At 40.9% G+C, this 12,372-nt stretch overlaps 1 long non-coding RNA gene across 1 annotated transcript; it reads right to left on the bottom strand.

Annotated features, from left to right (window-relative positions):
* Positions 1-264: 264 nt before the first annotated feature.
* On the bottom strand, positions 265-2,579 carry LOC121718409. The gene is made up of 3 exons (XR_006033925.1): positions 1,750-2,579; positions 1,420-1,454; positions 265-1,142 (listed from the first exon to the last, which is right to left on the bottom strand). It is a non-coding gene; the product is annotated as an uncharacterized LOC121718409 (long non-coding RNA).
* Positions 2,580-12,372: the final 9,793 nt, after the last annotated feature.

Below are 12,372 nucleotides of genomic sequence, written 5' to 3'. Positions count from 1 at the left end.
ATGTTCTATGGAAACTGGCATGGTTAGATTAGATTCAGCTTTATTGTTATTGTGCAGAGCACAAGTACAAATACAACCAAATACAGTTTGCATCTAACCAGAAGTGCCAAAAAGGCAGAAAAGTGCAATGTGATATATAAAGTATAGACAGGTGGTGCATAGACAGGACAATAATTATAGTGCAGTGTAGACAGTAGTATACAGTTGGATTGCAGAAGGTGGTTTAGAGTAATATACATGAAATATAAATATGTGCAGTATCTTAGCAGTTACCTTACAGTAAGAGCAGAATAAATATGGATATGTAATATGAACAATGTTGAAAATGTTGTTATGTAAGTGCTTTGGGTTTCACTCTGTTCTAAAAGCGCTATACAAATGAATACTTTACTTTATGATTGTCCTTCATTTCACTGGAATATTTTCATGCCTTTATGCAGCATTTTTCCAATGTTGCCCTTGTTATGTGTTTTCACTGTGACACTGAAAATTGAATACTGTTACCACACACAAGTATTTCATGATATTTTAAATGCACAGATACAGTTTTTTTACCATTACTTTTCATCCATTGTAGTTATGAAGTTGTGTGTTGAATCACAACCACGAAATGACAGTTCACATAGCACAAATGTTTCAATGCTCAAATGGTTTAAGGATCTGCGCCAGCTGTACCAACACACACACACACACACACACAGTGTTACTGTAGGTGCTGCTCATGTTGTTGCCTTCTGCTGCTGAGATAGTAGCAAAGTCTATACTGTTCAAATGCATGTCTATATTCCCTGAGTGCACTGACATTTCAAGACCTACTTTATTCCATCAACCCCCTATGATAATACAAGCATGTCAACTGCTCCATCTAGGAGCCCAACAGCGAGGCAGAGGCGCGGTACAACAACGCCCATAGCCGGACCTGCGTTGTTGTGGAGAGGGCCCTGGGCATGTGGAAAGGTGTGTGAGCAAATCCGCTGGTGGCCTGAAGCTCCATCCTGCAAAGGCGTGCAGTGTAGTTTTGGTGGCGGCGCTTCTGCAACATGGCCCTTCAGGATCACATCCCACTGCCTGCTGATGAAGAGCTGTTAGTGGAGGAGGTGGAAGAAGTCATTCCAGTGGCTGCTGCACACCTTCCTGCTGGCCTGGAAGCACACTGGGAATTAGTTGCACATATGTTTGGCCCCTAAAGACCCAAACCCCACAATTCCCTGCCACATTACCTGTTCTTTCCCCTTTTGTTTATGTTTTTTACATTTCTTTTAGTTTGGTGGGGGTGAGGGGGTAAATGTACTTAACTTTCCCACCATCACTTTCTCCCCATGATCCCTCCCACACACACACACACACACATGTTCCCTATGAGCCATGACATCAAAATACATACACAGATTGAAAGGTCACAAAGCAAAGGCAACTTACCATTTTTCCGCCTCCCATGACAGGCCTACCCATACCTGGGCCATGAAGGACAAGTTAAATCAGTGAAAATCATGTCACATTTTGACACTGACCACAGCACTCTGTATGCTCACTTAAGTCCCAGAGGTCTTAAAGTTCTCCAAGCGAGAGGCTACTCAACTTCACAGCAGCATTCTCCAATGTCATTGTACCAACATAATTCAGCGTAATTTATGTGTTCAAATATCAAGATCATATAATAACTGAGAGCAGCCTAACTTATACACCCACTAAACATAGCTTGTGATCAGACAAGATACAACACAAACCCCACTCCACAGGCATACTCACCTCACACCCATCGACTCAGTCTTGAACCCCTGACCTCTCTCATGTAAAGCACACACGCTACAGTCTCTGCCACAGCACAGTCACTTCACCACATCATAATGGGCTGTAGAGTCCATATACCGTTAGCTATGTGTATGATTAGCAGATGCTTCATCCAAACACACTTAACATACGACTACAATGTAACGTTATCCTTTTATAACAATTGCAATGCTAGCCTCACATAACAATACCGTTGGCATTCAAAAGCTTTATCACCAGATAACTTAACTTAACGGGTGTTTGAAAGAATCTGTGCTGACACATTAGCATTAGGCTACATGTAAATTCACGAATAATAACAACACAGATGATTGCGGTCACCATAGCACTTCACCACAGGCCGCTCTGTTGTAGGCTAACTCCACAACACTTCACTTTCCACTGTACCACATAACGTTGTCCAGTAATGTGCAATTGTAGCTTCCAGCAATGCTATGGTATGGTATCCCACAGCAATGTTATGGGATCGTTTAATGGCTACCTCTCATCCATCTGTCCTCTGCGTGTTCCGTCATCAGGGTTACGTCGTCTACTATGGTTCTTACTACATATTACAGGTCGAGAGGTGTAGCTGTAACTACACAATTTTACGATAGTGGTTGCGAACGTTAGTTGCTACTATGGTTTTGGGAAACACTGACGCAGTGTCACGATGCATCGTACTATGTACAGTAAGTTCCACCACCATAGTTCACACTATCGTTTTGGGGAACAGTTGTGTCGTACTTACATAGTTGCAACCATGTTAGTTGCTACCGTAGTTAGCAACGATGCTTTTGGGAAACGCACTCCTGCATAGTATAGTACTATATAGTTACCCTATGAAAAGATTAACACCATAATTATTACCATAGTGACTGAACATTGGTATCCATTGTTCTTACATAACTCGTCACCTAATGTTGTCTAGGCTGATGAAAATGGTATGCCTTCTCATTCTCTGATACACTATATATATATAGATATTTTACCATGTCAGGATTGTTGTTGCACAGAAAATCACCTTTGCACATGTCTTATCGTCCTGACTGAGTTGTAACATCCTGATCTCATCTGATCTCCACTTAATCTGGCACCTGTTCAGAGCACCTCTTCCTGATCTGCTGAATTGATCAAAATGAATGAAGTGAACGATCAAAATCCACGTTCTGTATTCCAGCACTTGAAGCAGCAATTAGAGAAGCAAGCAGAGAGCAAGAAGCGATCAGTCCTCACCAGATTCTGTGTTGATAAACTGGACCGACAGTTTTTTCCTATTGGAGACAAATGCGTCATCACTGACATTGAGTCACATGGCGCTCACAGATTTCAGATACGTAATGTTTGTGCACATTTTCTGTTTCTGTCGTTTTTATGTGTCAATGTACCCTTCAGACATGGCCAGGATGCCCAGGGCTACAGCTCTGAATTTACATGAATATTTGTTACACTTTACTTGAAGGTATCTACATAAGAGTGACATGACACTGTCATGAACATTATAAACAAGTCATACATGTTTATGACGTACCGCTTCTGTCATTGAGTGTCATTTGGTTTTTGTCATGACAAGTTAGGGTTAGAGTGTCATGACTGTGTCATATGTTCTTAGTAAATATAGTAACAATTTGACATGGTTTTTCATTTTTTTTTGTTGAAACACACCCCTCGGTTGACCCAGCTACACGGATAAGAAATGCAGAAAACGCATATATTTTCATGCGGTTTGGCCTTTCATTTACACAAAAACGGAGGTTTTGTATCTGAAAACAATTATTTCTGAAAACTCCTTCCAAAGTGGAGATTTGGGAAACAAATCACAATAGTATGAAAACAGGTAAACAGCGTTTTTGCATTGTAAGGTGATGTTCCCTCGTTTGTTTCAAATCTCTGATTGGCCACCTGTTTGCTCGACATGTTCATGACACCCTTCCCCAGCTGTTTTTAACATCAGTGTGATCAGAATTATTTTTAAAAATGAAAGAGGGGAAAATATAATTTTTTCAGAATACCCTGCTACGTATAAACATGGCCATAGACAGCAGAGGTGCAGATATTGCAGTTGCCGGTGCCCAAGGACCAACAGGGACTACCAGATTTGCCCTGGGGATAAAAGGCTGTATTACATGTAGGAGTGTGTGTGTGTAAATGACATAGAGTAGCCAATGAGGCAGTCAAAGTTCCACATGCGTCTAACAGTTTCCCTTCTTGGTTAATCACATATCATATTCTGATTATGTTTATATAACAACAAAGCCAAAGGAAGGGCTTCATGCATTTATCTGTGTTACTATCAGTGGCAGACGCTGAGTCTTTTGGATCTGGATGCTGGAATTTGGTTTGACTTTATTTAACTCATTGAATGCCAAGCTGTTTTCGGGAGCTTTGCCCTAGAGTGCCAGCAATCTAGACCATTGTTGATGATTTTTGTACAGCCACAGCATATTCTGTGTTAAAGCTATGAACACATACTCGATTAAAAGGTGAGAATTTAAGCTCTCGGTGGGTGCAAACCGTGTATTTCTACACGCCTCTGTTCCTGAGAAATCCCAAGCTAAACAGTGGCTAGTTTTCATCAAAATCGCTGTTTTTTTTCTAGAAATGAAGATATAACGTCTTTCATGAAATATGAAGTGTTGCCTGTTACTTACTTGTGTGAACTTTCCGGGAAGTGATCAGTGAGACCTGGCGAGACTGCCACCTAGTGATAGACCCACGAAAATGGCCTGGTTTTGACCTGACGTGCATGCGTCACTGATTCGACCCAAAGCGGCAACCGAGTTATGATCAAATGTCCAGATAAAATGTCCGGATTGTGCGTTTTCATGAGTTTCACGATCGTCATATATTTCATTTCCATTCATCACGGAGTTCCCAAAATCACATATAAGGTGTGTTAGAGTGTCTAGTTTCGTAATTTTTAAAAAAAGCTAAAAACGTAATATTACGTTTTTGGCACTCAACGCATGGGAAGGAAGGCACTCAATGAGTTAACACTGCAAGGTAGGGGTCAGGGTTATTATGAACGCCGCGCAGCGAAGCAATAGGTTTTTTTAGGTTTTTTTTTTTCACATGGCCAATTTTCTGTCAAGGATTCCTGGGACACTGAAAGACCGAAGTGTACGAAACTTGGTGGGCATATAGCCCCACAAGGATAGCATGGAACCATTGTTTTTCGTTTTGATCTGTAGCCCCCCCGCTGGACTGGACCCCCCGAAAAGAGGGTAGGGCGGACACAGTTTTCTGTGAGAACCGTAGGGTTTAGGAGGACCACCTTTTTTTGTATGTTGATCTTAAGGGGCCATGTCAACCCATTCCATAACCACTCATTTCATGTATAGCGCCACCTAGTTAAAAACGAAAAAGTAAAAATGAGGTGTTGTAATCACAGGTATCTGTGACCTAACATGGTCAAAACTGCACAAAATTGGATGTGTATGATCATTATGACACTCTCTGAATGCATGCAAAGTTTCGTGGACTTTCGTTCATGGGGGCCCATAGAATAAATTAATTTATGTGTACATTTAGTGACCGTACACCAACAGAGTTTTCTGTGAATATCTTGAGAACCGTAGGGCCTAGGATGACCAATTTTTTGCATATGTTTGCCTCCAGGGGTCATGTTAACCAATTCCATATGCACACATGTGCATAAACAGATATTCAAACACACACATACATTCACAGTAATCATACGTATGACACATACACACACAGTAGATATATGTACACATGCATGCACATGCACACACAGGCACACCCACAAGCACATACACGCACACACATAAACACGTATACGCACACATGCACACAATTCAACAATTTCTCAGAATTATGAACAGGCAAGATAGTGGTGGGGTTGTATAAAATGTATTTTACATGTGAAATCTATGAACTAATCATGTTTTGGTACTTGTTGTCTAGCAGATACCAGTGAGAATTGAGTGTGCATCATGCAATTCAGTGAGACAGTTAGAATCATATGCCTTTCACCAGCCAGACCAGCAGATACCCTGACTTTGCTGAATTACTGAAGCTAAGCAGGAACAAAGTAGGAAATGAACACAATTTGACAAGCGTGACTTATTTTTGTGGAATAAATGTGCTGGACTGGACATTTAGTTGTTTAAAGAACAATAAAGAAGAATATTTGGCAACACTTTACTTGAAGGTATCTACATGCTAATGGGCATGTAGGTTCTGCAACATTATTAAGTTAAACATGACAATTTACTGAACTACTGTAGATGTACCACATAGCGGTACAAAATACGACTGTCGCTCCCTCTCCCGCTTGTCAGTTTGTCTCCACCTCCTACTCCATCCCCTACTTTTGCGAATTTTGTATATGGTTGTATGTGTGTGCCTGTGTGTGTGTGTGTGTGTGCATGAGTGTGTGTCTGTGCATGTGGATGCCAAACATCTTCATGTATTCTTCAGTGGTCTTCCTCTGTTCCTTTAGGAAAGTTGTGTCGAATGAAGAAGAATGGCATGAGGAGATTTGGAAGCAAGTGTCAGCCCTGTAACTCAGTCTTCACCCATGCTGGAGTGTATTAGATAGATAGATAAATAGATAGATAGATAATTTATTGATCCCCAAGGGGAATCATTTGTCAGGTAAGTATTCATCAGTTAAGTACTTCCACCAGCCAGGGGTGTCCACCACATAAACTCGTCTTCTGGCAACTTCTCTAGACTGTTTTTCAGATTGATACATTCTAGTTCTCTTTGCATCTTTCACTCAGCCTAAAATTATATTCTTTGCAGAAGTTTTTTCCAGAAAACAACCATCCCAATAGAATAATCTTAAGTTCTGGTGTTATGCATATATTAATATTATGTTATCAATGTTGCACAAACAAACAAGACTAGAGTTTATCGATTAGCCTTATATCTTACAAGAGCTGGTGAAAGGGTTTCATGAGAAAGCTTAGACTCAGCGAACTGGTCAAACTTGTAGCCAGGTACAGTATGTAGTGGAGGATATGCTACCATTTATTGAGTTGGACTCATTCAGGGCACTAGTTGCCAAAATACGAAAAAAATAAGAAAGCGCCGAAGCGGCGTAGTCGCCAGTGTACCCGTGACACCAAGACATACAACAAACAAATTAATAAATAAAATAAATAAAAATTAAAAATAAAATTAGTCCAATTTCCAACCGGCTGAAAATGTCCAAGGGCAAAGATGACCCGCGTGAAAACTGCACACAACTGTGTTTTCACGATGCAACACCAACAAAGTTCTTTATAACTGACCAACCCGGAGAATTCACTGGCAGTCTGGAGAGCACTGGAAGGACAAGACAGTCGACCCTGCTGATTATCAGCTCGGTGGTCCTAGACAGTGACCGTTTGTTGTTTGTTGTTTCTTGGTTGACGCCGTCATCAGAGTTTCTTAGCACTCAATCCAGACTCCAAAAAGTTCCAAAACATCTATTGTTTTATTTGTATCAATCCACTATATAAACATAATCTACATACATGGCATTTGATTGGAGGCTAGTCTCACTTTGTCCCACAGCAACATTAAAATAGTTTAGATTTGTGTACATTGTTTCTGTTAATAATGTATTGTATTAAGTATCCATTACATTATAATATTCAGATTTATCCTATGAACATGCACATGTATTTTAAGTTCTGTTAAAAAGGGGTGGAGGTGGGGTCACATTTGAGCAGTAACGCAATAGTTACTTTCTGAAGTAACTACTTACTTTTATAATTTGTAACTGAGTAAGTAATATAGTTACATTTTGGAAGAAGTAACTAGTAACTTGCCCAACACTGGTGTTGCGAACTATTTGTTTCTCAGCAAAAGCCACAACGAAACGGTAACAAATAAATGTAAAGAGACATATCGTGGAGTTTATTTATACGTTTTGGCAAGTAGCCATAAAATAAGCGGGATAATCTATAGAACGGTGGTTATTGGGAAAATAAGTCCCTTCAGGGCGAAGACCTCTCCGCTGGCACGTCCGGTTCGCCCTGTCGGGACTTATTTTCCAAATAATGACAGGCGTTCTATACTTTACCCCTTACATAGATATTAAATATTTTACCATGTCAGGACTGTTGTCGCATAAGTACATTAGCTTTTTTCTAAAATATAAACTTAATTTCAGTAATTCAACAACAGAAATGTTTCAAATAGCACATGGCTACCGCTACACTCATACAAGTGTATGAGCTAGCCTCCACATGGACTAGCATACAAAGCATAAGTACTTATCTAGCCTAGCTTAGCATCATTTGCATTGCATGTCATAAGTGATTAACTCAATTAGCCTAGCAGAATAACTTAGCTTAGCTTAGCACAATGACATCATAGTTTAGCATAATTTACAAATCTAAAAAATGCACACAACTAACACAGAGGACACTAGCAAATAAAACATTGTTATAGAAAACATTTGCCCGACATGATCCCTAGAGATGGCCAATAATTATTTCCCCAATGTTCATCAACTTCAAGTAGGGCTGTCACTTTACGTTCGAAAATCGAATGCACAATCGATCGGACAAACCAACACAACTATTCTCCACTTTGGGTATGATGTTTTGGTGGTTGAAATTTTCACCCTATCCCAAAATGGACCACTTTGTCATCATGGATGCTGATCATAGATGACTCTTCTACAATCATGCACAACTCAGCTTAACCTTTATAAGGACACACCTGGACCAGACTGATCTCAATAAGTGGCGTATTATGACAAGCCAATTCGTATGCCATTTTGGTGCGTTATCAAGATGCATAATCACTTTTTAGTGTGTTTATCAACGCCGTTTGGTCTCCATTAACTTATATTACCTTCCGATTGTATGTCAATTTACACAGACTGATCTCAATAAGTGGCTTATGTATGAGACAGGGCCGGAGTCGGGTCACTTTTCAGCCCGGGAGTTTCAGGCCCAAGACCGGCCCACTTTTTTAGTGGTGGTGTAAATTGGATAAATAAAGCAACAGTTCAGCTCTTACTATATACTGTAGTTTTTATTAGTACCAATATTCCACTATTCCGCAAGGATACCCAGATAGCAATATGCTGGCGGACCACTGTCGGTCCATTGGGGGCATAGCTGACGGTCCGCTGGCGGTTTCCAGACAAATTGCCCAATATTGTGCTACTATTGGTCTAAAATATTTCATTTGTTTAGTTGTACTCCATATATCATTTGTATTAACTTTTCTTAATATTCATAACAAGTTAAATTTAAGGAGATGGTGGTCCAACGGCGGACCACAAGTGGCACACCACCGGCGGCATACCACCAGCGCTCCGCTATCTGCCAATCTGATTTTGCTATCTGGGTAGGTTGATAAGTTAACAAAAACAGGAAGAAAGAAATAAAGCATTTGAAATGTATCCCACAATTCCAAAAAGAGGCATACTGAACTGTTGTATGAAATTGTTGTATGTTTTTCTGCATGGGTCAGCTATTGCTGTTTGGTGATTTACTCCTTTATTACACCCACTTCCGAGCAAACAAGGCATATAGGTTGATCATGTAGCCTACTGTTGTCATATACTGTTCTTTCTTACATTAAATGACAACATTTCATATTAATTCATAGGCCTAGTAAGAGAAGATAGATTAACGTGGCAAATGTCAATATGTTTCCCTTGACCGGCCCAAAAGTGAAGCGGCCCACCGTGAATTCACCCGATTCTCCTGATTACCCACTCCGGGCCTGGTATGAGATAACATGCCACTTGGCCTTAGAAAGTGGCATGTATGTTTACACAAAGTCATGATGCCACGTTGCCTTGACAAAGAATTTCACTATTTTTTTTTTACCCAGGGACATGGCCTGAGATTTAGCAGTTACTCCACTAATCTTAATAGCAGATTAACCACGTCACCGGTCAATTCAGTTTAAAATTATGCTTGTTGAAAAGCTTTTGTTGACAAACGAGATAAATGTTACGATACTATTTTTCAAAATCAGCTACAGTGGGCAGTGCTTCGACTTGGCCAGGTTCCCTCGCGGTCCGCGCGCGGGATCACGCAGCATCACGCGACTTTAATTTGTATTTTTCCAGTGACGCTGCAACGATGCTGCAACAACCGGCAGAGGTCTCAAGTGAAGCAAGGTGTCTCGTAAAAAGAAATGGAGCTGGAAAACCCTACACAGACTTCACTACAGACTTTAGCAGACTGGTTTAGAAATAATTTAATAGCCAGAAATATGCCTGCCCTGCCCTAATAAAGAAATATTTGGTTAACGGCGAGTGAATCCCGTTTGCAGCCGTAGAAGAAACGCAGGACAAATTAAACATTCTGGTTTTCTCCGAGTGCAACGATGATAGACAGACATCATTTGGACAAAATATAGAGCATATTAACCTCCGTTGCTCAGCCAAATGCATTCCTGTTACGTCCTGTTATCACGGAGTTACAGGCGATAAACTATTTTTGATGGTCACAAGTTTATTTTTTTGATTATTAAAGAGTGTTTTTCATTTAAAGGCTTGACTTTGTGCTTATTCAGAAGAGCATTTAGTGCTCTCCCCAATCCCAGACGTTCACATTGCATGTTTGTTTGTAATGGATGCAACCGCGAGATACGCTTGTCATAGGCGCTGATACCGTGTGTGCTCCGTCTCTCGGGAACCCACTGAAAACATCGAGCACCCACGTGTGCCAGCTTACAGTCCCGGCTAAATTGACATTAATTTAAAATCAAACATCGCAGTTTATGTTAAATTCAGCATCTCTCATAATGTGATTGGATATGTTGCTGTCAATTCCCTACTCCATATACTAACCACCAATGAGAGCTTCTCTCGTATGAAAAGTCCTGACACTGAAGAATTAACCCAAGGCTTTGTCGGGTCTTCAGCCCAGAATGTTTAAAATGTAGGCTATATAGCCCTGAATATCACTTTAAAAGTAGTCTGACAAAGCTTATCGTTTTGTGACACAGCTAAACACTGGTACCTCATAGAATGTCTATAACATAGCCTAGGTGGTCGCAACTCACAAAAGTAAAGCAGATAGAAAGAACTCACGCAAATCTAGCCTACAACACGCAGACAGCTTCATGTGCAGGGGAGAGAGCACGCGCGCACAGGTGCTTTATGATTGTTGGCTTCTGATGGTATCTTGCTAATTCACTGAACTGCTGTCTGAGCGACTACCAGGCCTATGGTCAGATGTTCCCTGACAAAGACATTCGAAAATTAAGAATGTTTATTGACTTGAAAAATACACTAATTTTTGCAAACTCCCTTCATTCAACTCTTGAAGACATCGTGGTCTGGTGCGCTATGTAGTCGATTCTCGTACCATTTAATTTCTCAGAATTTAGGTCTACTAGGCCTACAATAACGTCATCACCAAATACATCTTTTATTTTTAGTTGATCAACCACAAAGAGTAGCATAGGCCTACTGTGCACAGTGCACTGACGACTGTAGCAGCCCAAGGTAACTAGTTGTGTAGATGAGAGGCAACCCCTTGTTTCAGATAGCCTGGACAACATGGGTGTTGCCTACGTTATTAATTAATGGTAGCCTACAATAGTTAATTGAGTCGCGTGACATATTAGTTGGCTCAAAAAGTAGGGAATCAGGATGGAGAGAGTCACACGTGTGTTGCTTTTGCGGGATCGAATTCAGTTTAATGCTAGTTTGTCTTTTGTCCGAGTGGCTGTAATGTAGCCGAGCGCTCATGGCGTATGAAAAGCGACTTCAAACCGCCTAAAACAACTTGTTTGTGAATGTCTGACAACTGCTGCAGCGCATGCACGCGCAAGGAAACCAGTAGGTGGAGAAACCAGAAGGCACACAACACCGGAACGATTTTAAGGCTATTTCGCATAGGCTACTCAATGGTACTATTTCACACACATTATAGCGACCCCCACTCACCGGGGTTAGGCGGAAGGTGTTAATAGACGATTGGCGTAGCCTACAGTGGACTAGGGCTGTCAAAATTGCTCAAAAATAACGTTCGAATATCCCCTCTAAAATAAACACATGTATTCGAATATATTGGAATATCTAGGCTATATTATGTGCGCATTATGTCAGTGACGCGCATCATGTCATCTGTTTTTAACTTTTTGTTATTGCTTGACAGGGGGGATCCCAAGCAGCTTTCAGCCATAAGGCATTTCCTAATTCACCCAACACTGATATTCAAAATGTTGAAACTATTTCGGCATAGCCTATAAGCAGTTTAATTAAATGTAATGCTAGTTGTAAACAAATGGGCTACTTGGTGAGGCTTGGCCTCACAGATGCGCTCGTGCCTTAAATGGGCCTATTAACTGACCGCACGATTCACGTTGGCTGAGGGGCAGGGGGGGCCATCAGACATTTGTTCCCAAGGGTCTATGAATTGTTAATCCGGCCGTTCCCCCAACGAACACAACTTTCCACCTCTGAGACAGCTTAAAAGAAGTCTAGAGGACTCCTACTGTAACTCACTAAGACCTACTTACTGTAAGCTGCGCAAACCACAGGCCTTTTTTTTGGGCAAGCCTGCATTCGAGGCAGGCCTTCTGTTGAAGAATTTTATATAAATCCTGCGCTAACAGTAATCCTCCTACCCCCGCTACCACAGCTGTGGATAGTGTGGCATGCTCACG

This window comes from Alosa sapidissima, chromosome 9 (genome assembly GCF_018492685.1).
Source record: "Alosa sapidissima isolate fAloSap1 chromosome 9, fAloSap1.pri, whole genome shotgun sequence".
NCBI classification, from domain to species: Eukaryota; Metazoa; Chordata; class Actinopteri; order Clupeiformes; family Clupeidae; genus Alosa; species Alosa sapidissima.
The sequence above is the reverse complement of the archived record's forward strand: the minus strand, read 5'-3'. Positions and strand labels throughout refer to the sequence as shown.